This window comes from Hypanus sabinus, chromosome 3, assembly GCF_030144855.1.
Source record: "Hypanus sabinus isolate sHypSab1 chromosome 3, sHypSab1.hap1, whole genome shotgun sequence".
Lineage (NCBI taxonomy): Eukaryota > Metazoa > Chordata > Chondrichthyes > Myliobatiformes > Dasyatidae > Hypanus > Hypanus sabinus.
The window spans coordinates 21,901,511-21,916,426 of record NC_082708.1 but is presented as its reverse complement, the minus strand read 5'-3'; the positions used below and the strand labels follow the sequence as shown (position 1 = coordinate 21,916,426).

The following is a 14,916-nucleotide window of genomic DNA, read 5'->3' as shown; positions in this document are numbered from 1 at the left end:
AAACGGCCTATTCCCATCGACCTGCATCAGTACAATAGCCCTCCATACCCTACTATCCATGTACCTATCCAAACTTCTTTTAAATGTTGAAATCAAGCTTGCATGCACCACTTGCTCTGACAGTTCATTACCTGCACTCACCGCCCTCTGTGGAAAGAAGTTTCCCCTCATGTTCCCCTTAAACTCTTCACTTTTCACCCTTAATCCATGATCTTTGGTTGTAGTCCCAACCAACCTCACTGGAAAATGCCTGCTTGCTTTTACCCTATCTACACCTCTCTTAATACGTTCCAAAGAATAATGTCCTGACCTATTCAATCTTTCCTTATAACTCAGGTCCTCCAGTCCCAGCAATATCCTTGTATATTTTCTCTGTACTCTCTCAAAATAATTTACATCTTTCCTGTTGGTAGGTGACAAAAACTGCACACACTACTCCAAATTAGGCCTTGCCAATGCCTGATACAACTTCAACATAATATCCCATCTCCTGTAATTCAATACCTTGATTTATGAAGAGTAATATGCCAAAAGCTTTATGACCCTACCTACCTGTGACCCCAGTTACAATGAATTATGTACCTGTGTTCCAAGATCCCTTTGTTCAACAGCACTCCACAGTGCTCTACCGTTCACAGTGTAATATCTACCCTAGTTTGTTACAGATGTGCAACAATTCACACTTCTCTGCATTAAATTCATTTTTAGTCCATTTTTCCAGCTGGTCCAGATCCCGCTGTGGGCTCTGATAGTTTTCCTTGTTGTTCACTACACCGCCAAACTTGGTGTCATCCACAGGATTGCTTCTCCAGTTAACCACATTACCATCCAGGTCATTGATATTGATGACAAACAACAATGGACCCAGCACCGATCCCTGTGGCACTCCCCCAGTGACAGTCCTCCGGTCAGAGAGACAAATGTCTACTGCTACTCACAACACGCTGGAGGAACTCAGCAGGTCGGGCAGCATCCGTGGAAATGAGCAGTCAACGTTTTGGGCTGAGACCCTTCATCAGGTCCTGACCATGGGTCTTGGCCCGAAACATCGACTGCTCGTTTCCACAGATGCTGCTCGACCTGCTGAGTTCCTCCAGCTTGTGGTGCATATTGCTTTGACCTAAGCATCTGCAATGTATTTTGCATTGACTGTTACTCTCTGGCTTCTCCCACAGTTGATATCTAATCTGAACACCTGAAGTTTTGCCTCACTTCTATAGACTCTGTGTCCATCTCCTGAGTAAATACAGTTGCAAAAAATCCATTTCAGATCTCCCACATCTCTTTTGGCTCCTCGCATGGATTACCATTCTGGTCTTCCAGAGAACCAATTTTGTCCCTTGCAATCCTTTTGCTCTTAACAAATCTGTAGAATCCCTTCAGATTCTCCTTTACCTTGACTGCTAGGGAATACTTGTGCCTTCTTTTAGCTCTCCTGAGTTATTACTTAGCATTCTCTTACATTTCTTATACTCCATAAATACCTCATTTGTTCCTACTTGCCTAGACCTACTATTCACTTTTTTTCTTAGGGCCTCAATGTCTCTTGAAAACCAAGGTTCCTTACACCTGTTATCTTAATTGTTTATTCTGACAGGCATATAGAGGATTTATACTCTGAAAATTTTATTTTTGAACCCCTCTCTCTTACCAAGGACACTTTTGCCAGAAAACAGCCTCTCCCAATCCACATTTGCCAAATCCTTTTTGAAACCATCAAAATTAGCCTTGTTCCAATTCAGAATTTCAATCCACAGAGCAGACCTATCTTTTTCCATATTTGCTTTGGAACTAATGTCATTGTGACCACTAGATACAAAGTGTTCCTCTACACTCACTTCAGCCACCTGCCCAGTCCCAGTTAATATGTGGAAAGTTAAAATCACCTACTATAACAACCTTGTGTTTCTTGCAGCAGTCTGCAACCGCTCTACAAATTTGTTCCTCAAAATCCAATGAGCTGTTGGGTGGGCTGTTGTTGTGGTCATCCTTCCACAGATAATGCGAGAACTAAGATGAGTTCTCCAGCTTTCCCTGACTATTAATTTCTCTGACGTCCCTCCTCCTTTAAACCCTCCCACCCACTCTGACACAACTGAAACAGTGAACAGTGGAATCCCAGAACATTGAGCTTCTTCTCCTCCCGTGACCAAGTCTCACTAATGGCTACAATATCGTAATTCCAGGTGTGTAATCCACCTGAGCTCATTTGCTTTTCCTCGCAATAAAATCCATTATGCATTGGCTGGGAATCGAACCCAGGCCTCCCGCGTGGCAGGCGAGAATTCTACCACTGAACCACCAATGCAACACACATGTCTCATATATTTACAAGAGCATTAAAAGGGGCAGTCATCAAAACAAAAAGCCCAAGTCCTTGTAAATTGATGGTGCATAGGATGTTGTCCTGGAACCTCACAGCAGTCCTCAACTCCATAAAACAATTTACCTGCAAGCATTTAATTCCATTAAGAAGCTTTTGATGGTTATGTACTCAGATATGTAAGCATTTAAAGAATCCTTTCAAAAGCAATGTCTATCATTGCTTGAAGATACAACAGCATTTATGATGTTGTTTTGTACAGGGGGTCAGGTCTTCAGACGATGGCGCATTGCTGACTTTACCCTTGACCATCTGCAAGTATTGGGCTACCTATTTAAATTATATAACGACACTGTTGACCTCACTTTAGCTGCCTTTTTTAATCTATTGCACTTGTGGTGAGAAGCACTGTCCAGCCGGTGCAGAGCCGATTGGATAATTCTCCTGTCAATCAATCCTGATACCTGCAGGCTATTAGTGTCTGGGATTGATTTTAGCTAAAAATCCACTTCATTTTTGTGGAGAAATCACTCCAATGTTTTTGGGAAAAAGATGTAGTTTTTTTCCTCCGTGGTCTGTTTACTTCACTTTCAACAGGCTGTTTTTCAAGAGGAAAGTGGAGAGTAAGAGTGAATAGATTTAAAATGGTCCTGAGTGGGCAAATTCTTCACACAATGGGTGGAAGGTATATTGAACAAAGTGCCAGTGGAAGTGGTAGAAGTGGAAATATTTCCAACACTTAAGGCATTTGGATAGATACATGGATAAGAATAGTTAAGACTATAAGATATAGGAGCAGAATTAAGCCATTCGGCCCAGTGAGTCTGCTCTGCCATTCCATTCTTGTCTGATTTATTATCCCTCTCAACCCCATTCTCCTGCCTTCTTCCTATAACCCCTGACACACTTATTATTCAAGAACCTATTAGCCTCTGCCTTAAATATACCCAATCACTTGGCCTCTATAGCCACCTGTGGCAATGAATTCCACAGCTCATCACCCTCAGGCTAAAGAAATCCCTCCTCATCTCTGTTCTAAAGTTAAGTTCTTCTGTTCGGAGGCTACGCCCTGTTATCATATACTTCCCCAATATAGTTTTCACTGAGATCTCCCCTCATTCTTCTAAACTGGCCTGGAGCTATCAAGCGCTCCTCATATGGAATGGGTCGGGGGTGAAATATAGGCCAAATGGAGGCCAAAAGTGTTTATCTCAGAAAGGTACCTTGGTCAACATAGATGAGTTGGGCTCAAAAGTCTGGTTCTGTGTCGTTTAACTTTGTAATCCTACAGGGTTTTGTCATGACATCTTAATCAAGAAATGGCATCTCTCTTGGTGCAGTTGAGACTTTTCATCAGGAACTGTTTATTCCTTCCATAAATACTGCCTGACTTACTAAGTTCCTCCGTCATTTTGTATGGGCTGCTGCTGGAACAGCGATGCTCCCCTGAGGACATGTGATTATTGGAGCATCTCACCAAGCAGAGGTGTTATCTTCAAGCCAGGTGCTTCCTTGTGAGGGAGGTGAGGAAAATTACAAAGGCAAATAAATCATTCAGCTCCCATGTGCTTCCTAGAAGAAATATTAAAACAGCAGACTGTTCCACTCCTTGGCCAGGGGAAACACGGGCTTTTTAAAACAAGTTTTCAAACCGAAATATTAATTTTAGTAGTGCACGCTGATATGCATAATGCAGGTTACACAGAAAGAAAGGGAGTAGCAGCATTCTCCCATCTGCCGCAGAGTCACAAATTCATACATGAGGGATACAAGCCCTTTGGCCCAACTCATCCATGCGAACCAAGCTGAACTACTCCTATTTACCTGCATCTGGCCCATATTCCATGTTCTTGCACTGTACTGTTCCATATGACAATAAAATAATCTGAATCTGAAATGCAGAAAAACGTTTACCTAAAATTGAAAAAGCAGCAAAAATTATGCACTCTTGCTGCTTATTCACCCAATTTTTATGATATGAAATTTACAACAATGTCATCCATAAGCATCTTAGCCTCCTAGCCAGGATCTGCAATCATAATGGCCTCAGTCATGTCAGCAAATACAAGAGAATAGAATTGCCCCTAAAGTACTTTCCTAGCAAACAAAGGCATCAAGCCCATCTTAAGGAATCGAATTGGCAACAATGCTTCTGAGTTGATAACCATCTCCAAATCTCTCCTGCTCAGTTATCCTTTCTCTCCAACTCCATACCTTGTCCACACAATACAATCATTACCTACACGAATTATGAACAGCCCTCGCTTCAAAGTGTAATCACTCAGTCAGGAATACCCTGGATTCAAAGTGAGGGGTGCGGAGTGTGGAATGGTGTGTGAAAGGGGGAATATTGTATGCTGAGTGTGAGTGAAAATCTCAAACTCACTTTAACGGCAAAGAGCCTCAGAAGAGAAAGGAAAATGCAATCCCTTCAGTTCTTTAGGAAAATAGAGTTACATTATGGTGCATTGTTCAATTACACCGTCTTGTTCCTTGTTGAATGATACTCATGGCAAAAAATGTGCACTACTTTTGAGCCGTTAGCTGCTGTGAAGCTGTTCGCTGTTAAATCCGATGTGAGATGCCATTCCCAGATGTAAGGTAGGTTTTGTTCTGTATTAAATAATACCAGTGCACGGATACTTGGGGAAATCCACAAAGAAGATAAAGAAGTAATTAAATTATTTAAAGGTATATTACCTCTAGGTTAATAATTTAAACTGCAAATGCCAGTGACTAGTCCCTAGATTTGTCAGTAATGAGGAACAATTCTGTGTTTAAGTAAAATCACATTAGATCTTTTCTTCCTTTACTGATTTCTTGGTTTCTACATTCTTAAGTTCGTATAAAAGTTCCGTGTGGCAATATATTTTGCATTTGAATGAGATGGATGAAGTTTCCAAATACTCAGTACAGTATTCCACATATAACATCCAACTCTGCACATACCTTATGCAATGAACACTACTTCTTGCAGCAAATCAGAAGCAGTTTGAATGTCTCTGCCATATGTTGTGAACTTATTGTTATGTGGCAGCAGAACATTCCAATACCTAATAAAAGCCGTAAATTACAGTGCATATACACACACACACACACACATATATATATATATTTGTTATATTAAAAATGTTAAATTAAATATCATTATCATTATGTGCCATCATATAACATAGGTGATCCTGGTCTCCGTGACCATGACTGCTCTTGGCAAATGTTTCTACAGAAGTGGTTTGCCCTTGCCTTCCTCTGGGCAGTGTCTTTACAAGACGGGTGACCCCAGCCATTATCAATACTCTACAGAGATTGTCTGGGTCACTGGTCGCATAACCAGGACTTGTGATGTGCTCCAGCTGCTCATACAACCATCCATCACCTGCTCCCATGACCCTGATCGGAGAGGGTGGGGAGGGCTAAGCAGGTGGTACACTTTGCCCAAGGGTGACCTGCGGTTTAGCAGAGGGAAGGAGAGCCTTGCACCTCCTTTGGTAGAGATGTATCTCCACCCCACTACCCATAAAGGAAATTCTTACAAAAAGAAAGAAAAAGTAGTGATCGTGGATTCAATGTCTATTTAGAAAACTGATGTGGAGGGGAAGAAGCTATTCCTGAATTATTGAATGTGTGCCTTCAGGTTCCTATACGTCCTCCCTGATGGCAGGAATAAGAAGAGGGCATGTCTTGGGTGATAGGAATTCTTAAAGATAGATGCCACCTTTTTGAGGCATCACTCCTTGAAGATGTCCTGCATGCTGGGGAAGCAAGTGCCAGTGATGGAGCTGACTGCGTTTACAACTTTCTGCAGCTTATTTCGATCCTGAGCAGTGGCACCTCACCCCAACACCAGACGATGATGCAGCCAGTAAGAATGCTCTCCACAGTACACACCTATAGAAATTTGACAGTGTCTTAGGTAACATACCAAATCTCCTCAAACTCTGAATGAAATATGGCCACCATATATGTATATATCTCCCTTAGTGCTTTTTAGAGAAAGGATACTTTCTTAAGCACAGTATCAGTACAAGGAGCAGGGAATTCCTGCATGGCTAGCTTCCACAAATTTGGTGAGGTAGAGGTACAACAAAACCCTGTGAGGTATGGTGAGTTACAGATATGATGAAAACCTGTTTGCAACACACCACAGGCATGTAGGTTCAGACAATACACAGACATAAACTATAAAAGTCATCTACCTATAAGGAAAGTTAGCAATAAGATTGAAAGAGTACAGAGAAAATGTACTTGGATGTTGTTGGGACTTGAGGACCTGAGTTATAGGGAAAGGTTGTATTGTTTAGAAGTTTTTCTCCTGGATCTTAGGAGAACAAGAGGAGATTTGATCAAATGGAGTTCCTCTTCCCTTTTTGTTCCCTAGGATTGGTAGACAGGATCTTAGTCCCATTGTTAGACATACATTAAAAATTTTGTTTCAGATTCGCAGATTTTTTGACGTAAATAACTTTGTTCTTTCTAGTAATATCCATCTTAACTATTTTTTTAAACCATCAATTTTAGATAAGGCCTTTTTAATATGGAAAACTAAGGGAATAAAAACTTCTTTAGATTTGTTTTTAGAGGATTGTTTAATGTCTTTTTCACAGCTAGTGGACAAATATGATATACATAAAGCACAATTTTTTAGATATTTACAAGTCAGGAACTTTTTTTTACGCAATTTGTTACCAAATTACCCATTTGCTCATTTACTAAATATGAAAGACGTTAACTTTCAGCTTAAACCATTTCAAAAAGGATTGATAGCCATTATATATAAATGGCTATTGAATTTCCGAATGATGTCTAATGATAAGGTTAAGCCTGCTTGGGAATTGGAACTTCAAGAGTCACTTTCAGATGATCAATGGAACAAAATTTGTCATTTAGTTAACAATTCATCTATCTGTACCCATCACTCCTTGATTCAGTTCAAGGTAGTGCACAGGGTGCATATGTCAAAAGGTAAACTAGCGCATATTTTTTCTAATATAAATCCCACCAGTGACAGATGCAACACTGAGGTGGCTACCTTAACTCATATGTTTTGGTCCTGCATAAAGTTAAATAATTTTTGGACAGATTTTTTAGAACATTATCAAAAGTCATAGGTTTGGACCTACAACCAAATTCATTTACAACAATCTTTGGGATTATTCCAAATAAAGCAGGAAATGTTCCTGCTTCCACTCAATGCATGATGGCTTTCTCAACTTTATTGGCTAGGAGAGCTATTCTGTTGTATTGGAAGGATCCCAATCCAACTACTGTTTTTTCTCTGGCTCTCCTCCATTATGTAGTGTATAAGTTTGGAGAAAATTAGGAGTCGGACATTTGATACATCTTTTAACTTTGAGCAAACTTAGCGACCTTTTATTCAATATTTTCATATAATCTAATTCTTTTTACTTTTTCAGTTAATCTTTTTTTTCTTCTCTGCAAAGTTTTAGATTTGACCAGAAGGATTTCTCCTTCTGTATTTTTCATCATATCCTCAAAATGGACTGCCCAGTCCCCGTTTATTTTGTTTTAGGTTTGTTTAATGAGGAGGGTTTTTTCTCTCAATAATAGAAATTTTTGAGTCTTTTTTTCTATGAATTGTTAAGAGGAGATGTGATTCTTTTTTTTCTTTATATTAGCTTAATACTATATATGATTTTGACAGTGTATATTCTTTTATTTGTAATATTATTGAAATATGTATTTGAGATAATTTCTCCTCTGACTTGTATTTATTCTTATTCTTTTAAATTAATAAAAAATATTAAAAATGAGATTTGATCAAATGATACAAAATTATGAAAGGTATTGATAGGGTAAATGCCAGCAGGCTTTTTCCCACTGAGGTTGGGCGAGACTAAAGATCATGGGTTAAGGGTGAAAGGTGAAATGTTTAAGGAAAACTTGAAGGGGAACTTCTTCATTCAGAGGGTGGTGAGAGTGTGGAATGAGCTGTCAGCACAACTGGTGGCTGAAGGTTTGCTTGCAACACTTAGGAGAAGTTTGTATGAATTCATGGATGGAAGAGTATGGAGGGCTGTGGTCCAGGTGCAGGTTGGATAGTTTCTCATATCTAGATGGACTGAAGGGCCTACTTCTGTGACTCTGTATGACAGTGAAGACCAAATAAGAACATCGGAAAGAGGAGCAAAAGTAGGCCATCCAGCCCATTCAGCCTGCCCTGCCATTCAGTAAGGTCATGGCTGATCTGTCGGTAAACTCAACTCCATCTACCTGCCTTTTCCCCATAACCCTTAATTCCCCTACTATGTAAAAATCTATCTAATTGTATCTTAAATATATTTAGTGAAGAAGCCTCAACTGCTTCCCTGGGCAGAGAATTCCACAGATTCACCTCTCTCTGGGAAATCAGTTTCTCCTCATCTCCGTCCTAAATCTCCTCCCCTGAATCTTCAGGCACTGTTCCCTAGTTCTAGTCTCACCTACCAATGGAAACAACTTTCCTACTTCTATCTTATCCATCCCTTTCAAAATTTTGTATGTTTCTATAAGATCCCCCTCATTCCTCTGAATTCCAGAGCGTATAGTCACAGGCGACTCAATCGCTCCTCATAGGTTAACCCCTTCATCTCCGGAATCAACCTGGTGAACCTTCTCTGCACTGCTTCCAAAGCCAGTATATTTTTCCTCAAGTATGAAGACCAGAACTGCACACAGTACTCCAGGTGCAGCCTCACCAGTACCCTGTATAGTTGCAGCATGATCTCCCTACTCTTGATTTTAATCCCTCTAGCAATGAAAGCCAACATTCCATTTGTCTTCTTTATAACCTGTTGTACCTGATAAAGACTGTGAGAAACAAGATGTTAAACAAAATCAGAGACAATCCCATTATGCAGGAGTAGTCTATGGTGTTCTATTGCTAAGGTAATATTAGGTAGTATTTTAGAAATAGGATATTGATAATGTCCATATAATCTGTTTCAGAATTTTTGAGTGAGGGATAACAAAGCAGGATGGGTAACTATTCTTAATATAAGATGGGAAGTTTAAATCCACTTGAGAAAATAGACAAAGCTTCAATTTGATTTTCCATTTGATGCTAAAACACTTCGAACTGTGCAGCATCAGCCTTGATCTTTGCACTCTGAAGTGGGAGTAAAAGAAAGAATTCTTTAATTCAAAGGTGAGAGTGCTACCAACTGAGCCACAACTGACACAATGATACCATAGTCAGGATTTCAAAGTAAGCACTCTCTTTTAATGTCAATGTGACCCTTACAGGCCACCACTTTCCATTTCACCACTTTCCCTTTTACAAGGTCCATTCTTCCCAAATCTAATGATCATTTCTCTCATAACAAACATTATTCTAAATGCTCTCAGTGTTTGCAGTGAAATTTTTCATTTCCATTCACAAATATTGCAAATTCACAAATAAATGCAAAGTCAGAGATTCAGTGCGTGACTTGAGAAACTAGAGATTGCATTTACACAAGACATTCTGCAGATGCTAGAAATCCAGAGCAACACACAAACACTGGAAGAACTCTGTAGGTCAGGCAGCATCTGTGGAAGGGAACAAACGGCTGACATTTCAGGCTAAAACCCTCCATCAGGAATTCAAAATAACATACATGCACATATACATATACACATACATACATATATCTTCTTCCATTAGATGTGCGATGAGCTGAAAACATAAATGTTTCTTACATTCATAGATTCAGGGAGAGTATCTAAAAGTTGAGGCATTATGTTGCAATATTACAAAACACTGGTTAGACAGCACATCGACTTTTGTGTGCAATTCTGGTCACCACACAATGGGAATGAAAATACTGAGAAGATTCATCAGGATGTTACTTCAATTGGAGGGCTTTAGTCTTGGGGAGAGATTGGATTGGCTGAAGGATGATCTGATAGAGATACTGTGGCGGCTCATTTCCTAGCGTATGCGAACCGACTCACAATTAGATAGCCTACGGGGGTTTGCGAGCACAGAGCTTTGGAGCCTCTTCGCCATGGGGGGCCGGTTGACAGAGGCTTAAAAGTGAGGCTGAAGTTTTCGAATAAAGTTTTTCCTTCGACTGCAGTTACCGACTCCGTGTCGTAATTTTAGCGCTGTTTGTAGCACACCGCTACAATTGGTGACCCCGACGGTCCAAACGATTTTTGGACCAGAAATGACCGACGCCGCCTCTGTTCATGCGGTTTCGTTGAAACTGCCGGGTTTCTGGGCACAGCGCCCGGACCTATGGTTCCAGCAAGCCGAAGCCCAATTCCACGTTCGCCGGATCACCTCAGAAGACACCCGCTACTACTACGTGGTGGGCTCCCTCGACCAGGACACAGCTGCCCAGGTCGCGGAGTTCGTACAGTCGCCCCCGGCAGACGGCAAGTACACGGAATTCAAAGCCCTGCTCCTCAGGATTTTCGGACTCTCACGGCGCGAGCGGGCTGCCCGTTTACTGCACCTGGATGGCTTGGGCGACAGACCTCCATCGGCTTTAATGAACGAGATGTTGTCTCTGGCCGAGGGACACACAGGCCTCATGTTTGAGCAGGTATTCCTGGAGCAGCTGCCCGAGGACATACGCCTGCTGCTGTCCGACGCGGATTTCAGTGACCCCCGGAAGGTGGCAGCCCGGGCGGACTTGCTGTGGAACGCCAAAAAGGTGAGCGGGGCGTCCATCGCACAGATCACCCAGCCACGCTCCCGGCAGCAAACCAGTCCAGGCCCGGCCGCAGAGCCCACTAACCCCCGGCCCAATGACCACTGGTGCTTCTACCACCAGCGGTGGGGCGCAGAAGCCCGCCGTTGCCGCCCGCCCTGCAAGTTCCCGGGAAACGCCAGGGCCAGCCGCCGCTGATGGCTACGGCGGCTGGCCATCGGGATAGCCTCCTGTATGTGTGGGATAGCAGGTCGGGACGCCGCTTTTTGGTCGATACTGGGGCTGAGGTCAGCGTTTTACCTCCGACAAGTTACGACACTCGCAGCAGGGCACCGGGTCCCCCCCCTGAGGGCCGTGAATGGCAGCACAGTAAGGACCTATGGCACCCGTCAGGTGCAGCTACAGTTCGGCCCCAGCCAGTTCACGTGGGACTTCACACTGGCCGCCGTAGCCCAACCGCTTCTGGGTGCGGATTTTTTGCGAGCTCACAGCCTGCTGGTTGACCTGCCCAGGAAGAGACTGGTACACGCCGAGACCTTTCAGACGTTCTCCCTGGGCGCGGCCCAGTTGCCAGCCCCTCACCTCGGCTCCATCACGCTGTCCGACAACGACTTCACCAGGGTCCTGGCGGAGTTCCCATCGGTTCTGGCACCGCAGTTCACAGCAGCCATGCCCAGGCACGGCGTACAGCACCACATCCCGACACAGGGACCACCCCTCCATGCCCGTGCTCGGCGGCTTCCCCCGGACAAGCTCCGACTGGCGAAGGAGGAGTTCCAGAGAATGGAGGAATTGGGGATCATCCGGCGGTCCGACAGCCCCTGGGCTTCCCCCCTGCACATGGTGCCCAAAGCGACGGGGGGCTGGAGACCGTGCGGCGACTACCGCAGGCTGAACGAGGCTACCACACCGGACCGCTACCCTGTGCCGCACATTCAGGACTTTGCGGCAAACCTGCACGGCGCCCGGATCTTCTCCAAGGTCGACCTTGTCCGAGGGTACCATCAAATCCCGATGCATCCTGACGACGTCCCCAAGACGGCTCTCATCACCCCGTTTGGCCTCTTCGAGTTCCTCCGCATGCCGTTCGGCCTGAAGAATGCCGCACAGACGTTCCAGCGGTTAATGGACGCGGTGGGACGGGACCTGGACTTCGCGTTCATCTATTTGGATGACATCCTCATAGCCAGCGGCAGTCGTCAGGAGCATCTGTCCCACCTCCGTCAACTCTGCGCCCGACTGAGTGAGTACGGTCTTACAATCAACCCTGCCAAATGCCAGTTCGGACTTGATACCATTGACTTCCTGGGCCACAGGATTACTAAAGACGGGGCAACCCCTCTGCCCGCTAAGGTAGATGCGGTCCGCCACTTCCCCCGACCCACCACGGTCAAAGGCCTTCAGGAATTCGTAGGTATGGTCAATTTCTACCGCCGCTTCCTCCCTTCAGCTGCCCGGATCATGCGCCCCCTGTTCGCCCTGATGTCGGGTCCGAGCAAGGACATTACCTGGGACGAGGAGTCCGCCGCCGCTTTCGTTCAAACGAAGGAAGCTTTGGCTGACGCCGCAATGCTAGTACATCCCAGAATGGACACCCCTACCGCCCTCACAGTGGATGCATCAAACACGGCAGTCGGTGGGGTGCTGGAGCAGCTCATCGCAGGTCGCTGGCAACCCCTGGCGTTTTTCAGCAAACACCTGCGGCCACCCGAGCTCAAGTACAGTGCTTTTGACCGGGAACTGTTGGCGCTCTACCTGGCAATCCGGCATTTCAGGTACTTCCTAGAAGGTCGGCCCTTCACCGCGTTCACGGACCACAAACCGCTTACCTTTGCGTTTACGAAAGCATCCGACCCCTGGTCATCCCGCCAGCAACGCCACCTGTCCTACATCTCTGAATACACAACGGATGTCCGGCACGTCTCGGGTAAGGACAATGTCGTGGCGGATGCGCTCTCTCGCCCTACCGTTCATGCCCTTTCCCAAGGGGTAGACTTTGAGGCACTGGCAGAGGCACAGCAGGTAGATGAGGAGATTCCGAGTTACAGGACTGCAGTCTCTGGTTTGCAGCTCCAGGACTTCCCCGTGGGCCCAGGTGAGAGGACCCTACTCTGTGACGTCGCCACCAACCAGCCCCGTCCGGTCGTCCCCGCAGCCTGGCGGCGACGTGTTTTCGACTCCATTCATAACTTGACGCATCCCTCCATCCGGACAACTGTCCGGATGGTTTCCAGCAGGTTCGTTTGGCACGGACTCCGCAAACAGGTCAGTGAATGGGCCAGGACGTGCATGCACTGCCAGACGGCCAAGGTTCAGCGGCACACCAAAGCCCCACCGCAGCAGTTCCATCCCGCCCACCGGCGTTTCGACCACATTCATGTGGATATCGTGGGCCCCCTGCCAGTGTCGCGCGGAGCGCGTTACCTCCTGACTATCGTGGACCGGTTCACAAGATGGCCAGAGGCGGTCCCGCTCACCGACACCACCTCCGAATCTTGCGCCCGAGCCCTGATCGCCACCTGGATATCCCGCTTTGGTGTACCAGCCCACATTACCTCCGACAGAGGCGCCCAGTTCACCTCCAGCCTGTGGTCAGCTATGGCCAGCCTTTTGGGGACTCAGCTGCACCACACCACTGCCTACCACCCACAGTCGAACGGGCTAGTGGAGCGTTTCCACCGTCACCTGAAGTCGGCCCTCATGGCCCGCCTGCGAGGAGCCAACTGGGCGGACGAGCTTCCCTGGGTCCTTCTCGGCATCCGCACAGCGCCCAAGGACGACCTGCACGCCTCGTCGGCCGAGTTGGTATACGGCGCGCCCCTGGCCGTCCCCGGGGAGTTCCTACCAGCCCCGAGGGGGCAAGAGGAAGAACCCGCTGCAGTCCTGGGCAGACTTCGCGAGAAGCTCGGTAACCTGGCCCCCATACCCACTTCACAGCATGGGCGGCACCCGACCTGCGTACCCAAAGACCTACGGAACTGTAAGTTTGTGTTTGTACGAAGGGGCGGGCATCGGCCACCGCTGCAGCGGCCATACGAGGGGCCGTTTACGGTGCTCCGGAACAACGGGTCCACGTTCGTGCTGGACGTTGGGGGGAAGGAGGAGGTTTTCACGGTGGACCGCCTCAAGCCGGCCCATGTGGACCTGGCGCAACCGGCCGAGTTTCCGGCGCCTCGGCGCAGAGGCCGACCTCCCAAGCAGGTTCTGGCCCAGGCTGTGGACATTGGGGGGTGTATCGCCGGTTCTGGGGGGGGGTTATGTGGCGGCTCATTTCCTAGCGTATGCGAACCGACTCACAATTAGATAGCCTACGGGGGTTTGCGAGCACAGAGCTTTGGAGCCTCTTCGCCATGGGGGGCCGGTTGACAGAGGCTTAAAAGTGAGGCTGAAGTTTTCGAATAAAGTTTTTCCTTCGACTGCAGTTACCGACTCCGTGTCGTAATTTTAGCGCTGTTTGTAGCACACCGCTACAATACAGTGCCTATAAAAAGCATTCACCCCCCTCGGAAGTTTTCATGTTTTATTGTTTTACAACATTGAATCACAGTGGATTTCACTTGGCTTTTTTAAACACTGATCAACAGAAAAAAATTCTTTCATTGCCAAAGTGAAAACAAATTTCTACAAATTGGTCTAAATTTATTACAATTATAAAACACAAAGTAATTAATTGCATAATTGCTCACCCACTTCAAGTCAGTATTTAGTAGATGCACCTTTGGCAGCAATTACAGCCTTGAGTCTGTGTGGATAGGTCTCTATACGATTTGCACATCTCAACACTGCAACTATTCCCCAATTCTTCTTTACAAAACTGTTCAAACTCTGTCAGAGTGCATGGAGATCGTGAGTGAATGCCCTTTGGAAGTCCAGCCACAAATTCTCAATTGGATTGAGGTCTGGACTCTGACTTGGCTGCTACAGGACATTAACTTTACTGTTTTTCAGCCATTTCTG

At 45.7% G+C, this 14,916-nt stretch overlaps 1 protein-coding gene and 1 non-coding gene across 2 annotated transcripts in view; both read right to left on the bottom strand.

Annotated features, from left to right (window-relative positions):
• Nucleotides 1–14,916, bottom strand: part of oca2 (oculocutaneous albinism II) — a 507,586-nt gene that overhangs the window by 204,338 nt on the left and 288,332 nt on the right. The window lies entirely within an intron of this gene.
• On the bottom strand, nt 2,238–2,308 carry trnag-gcc (transfer RNA glycine (anticodon GCC)). Its single transcript has one exon. It is a non-coding gene; the product is annotated as a tRNA-Gly (tRNA).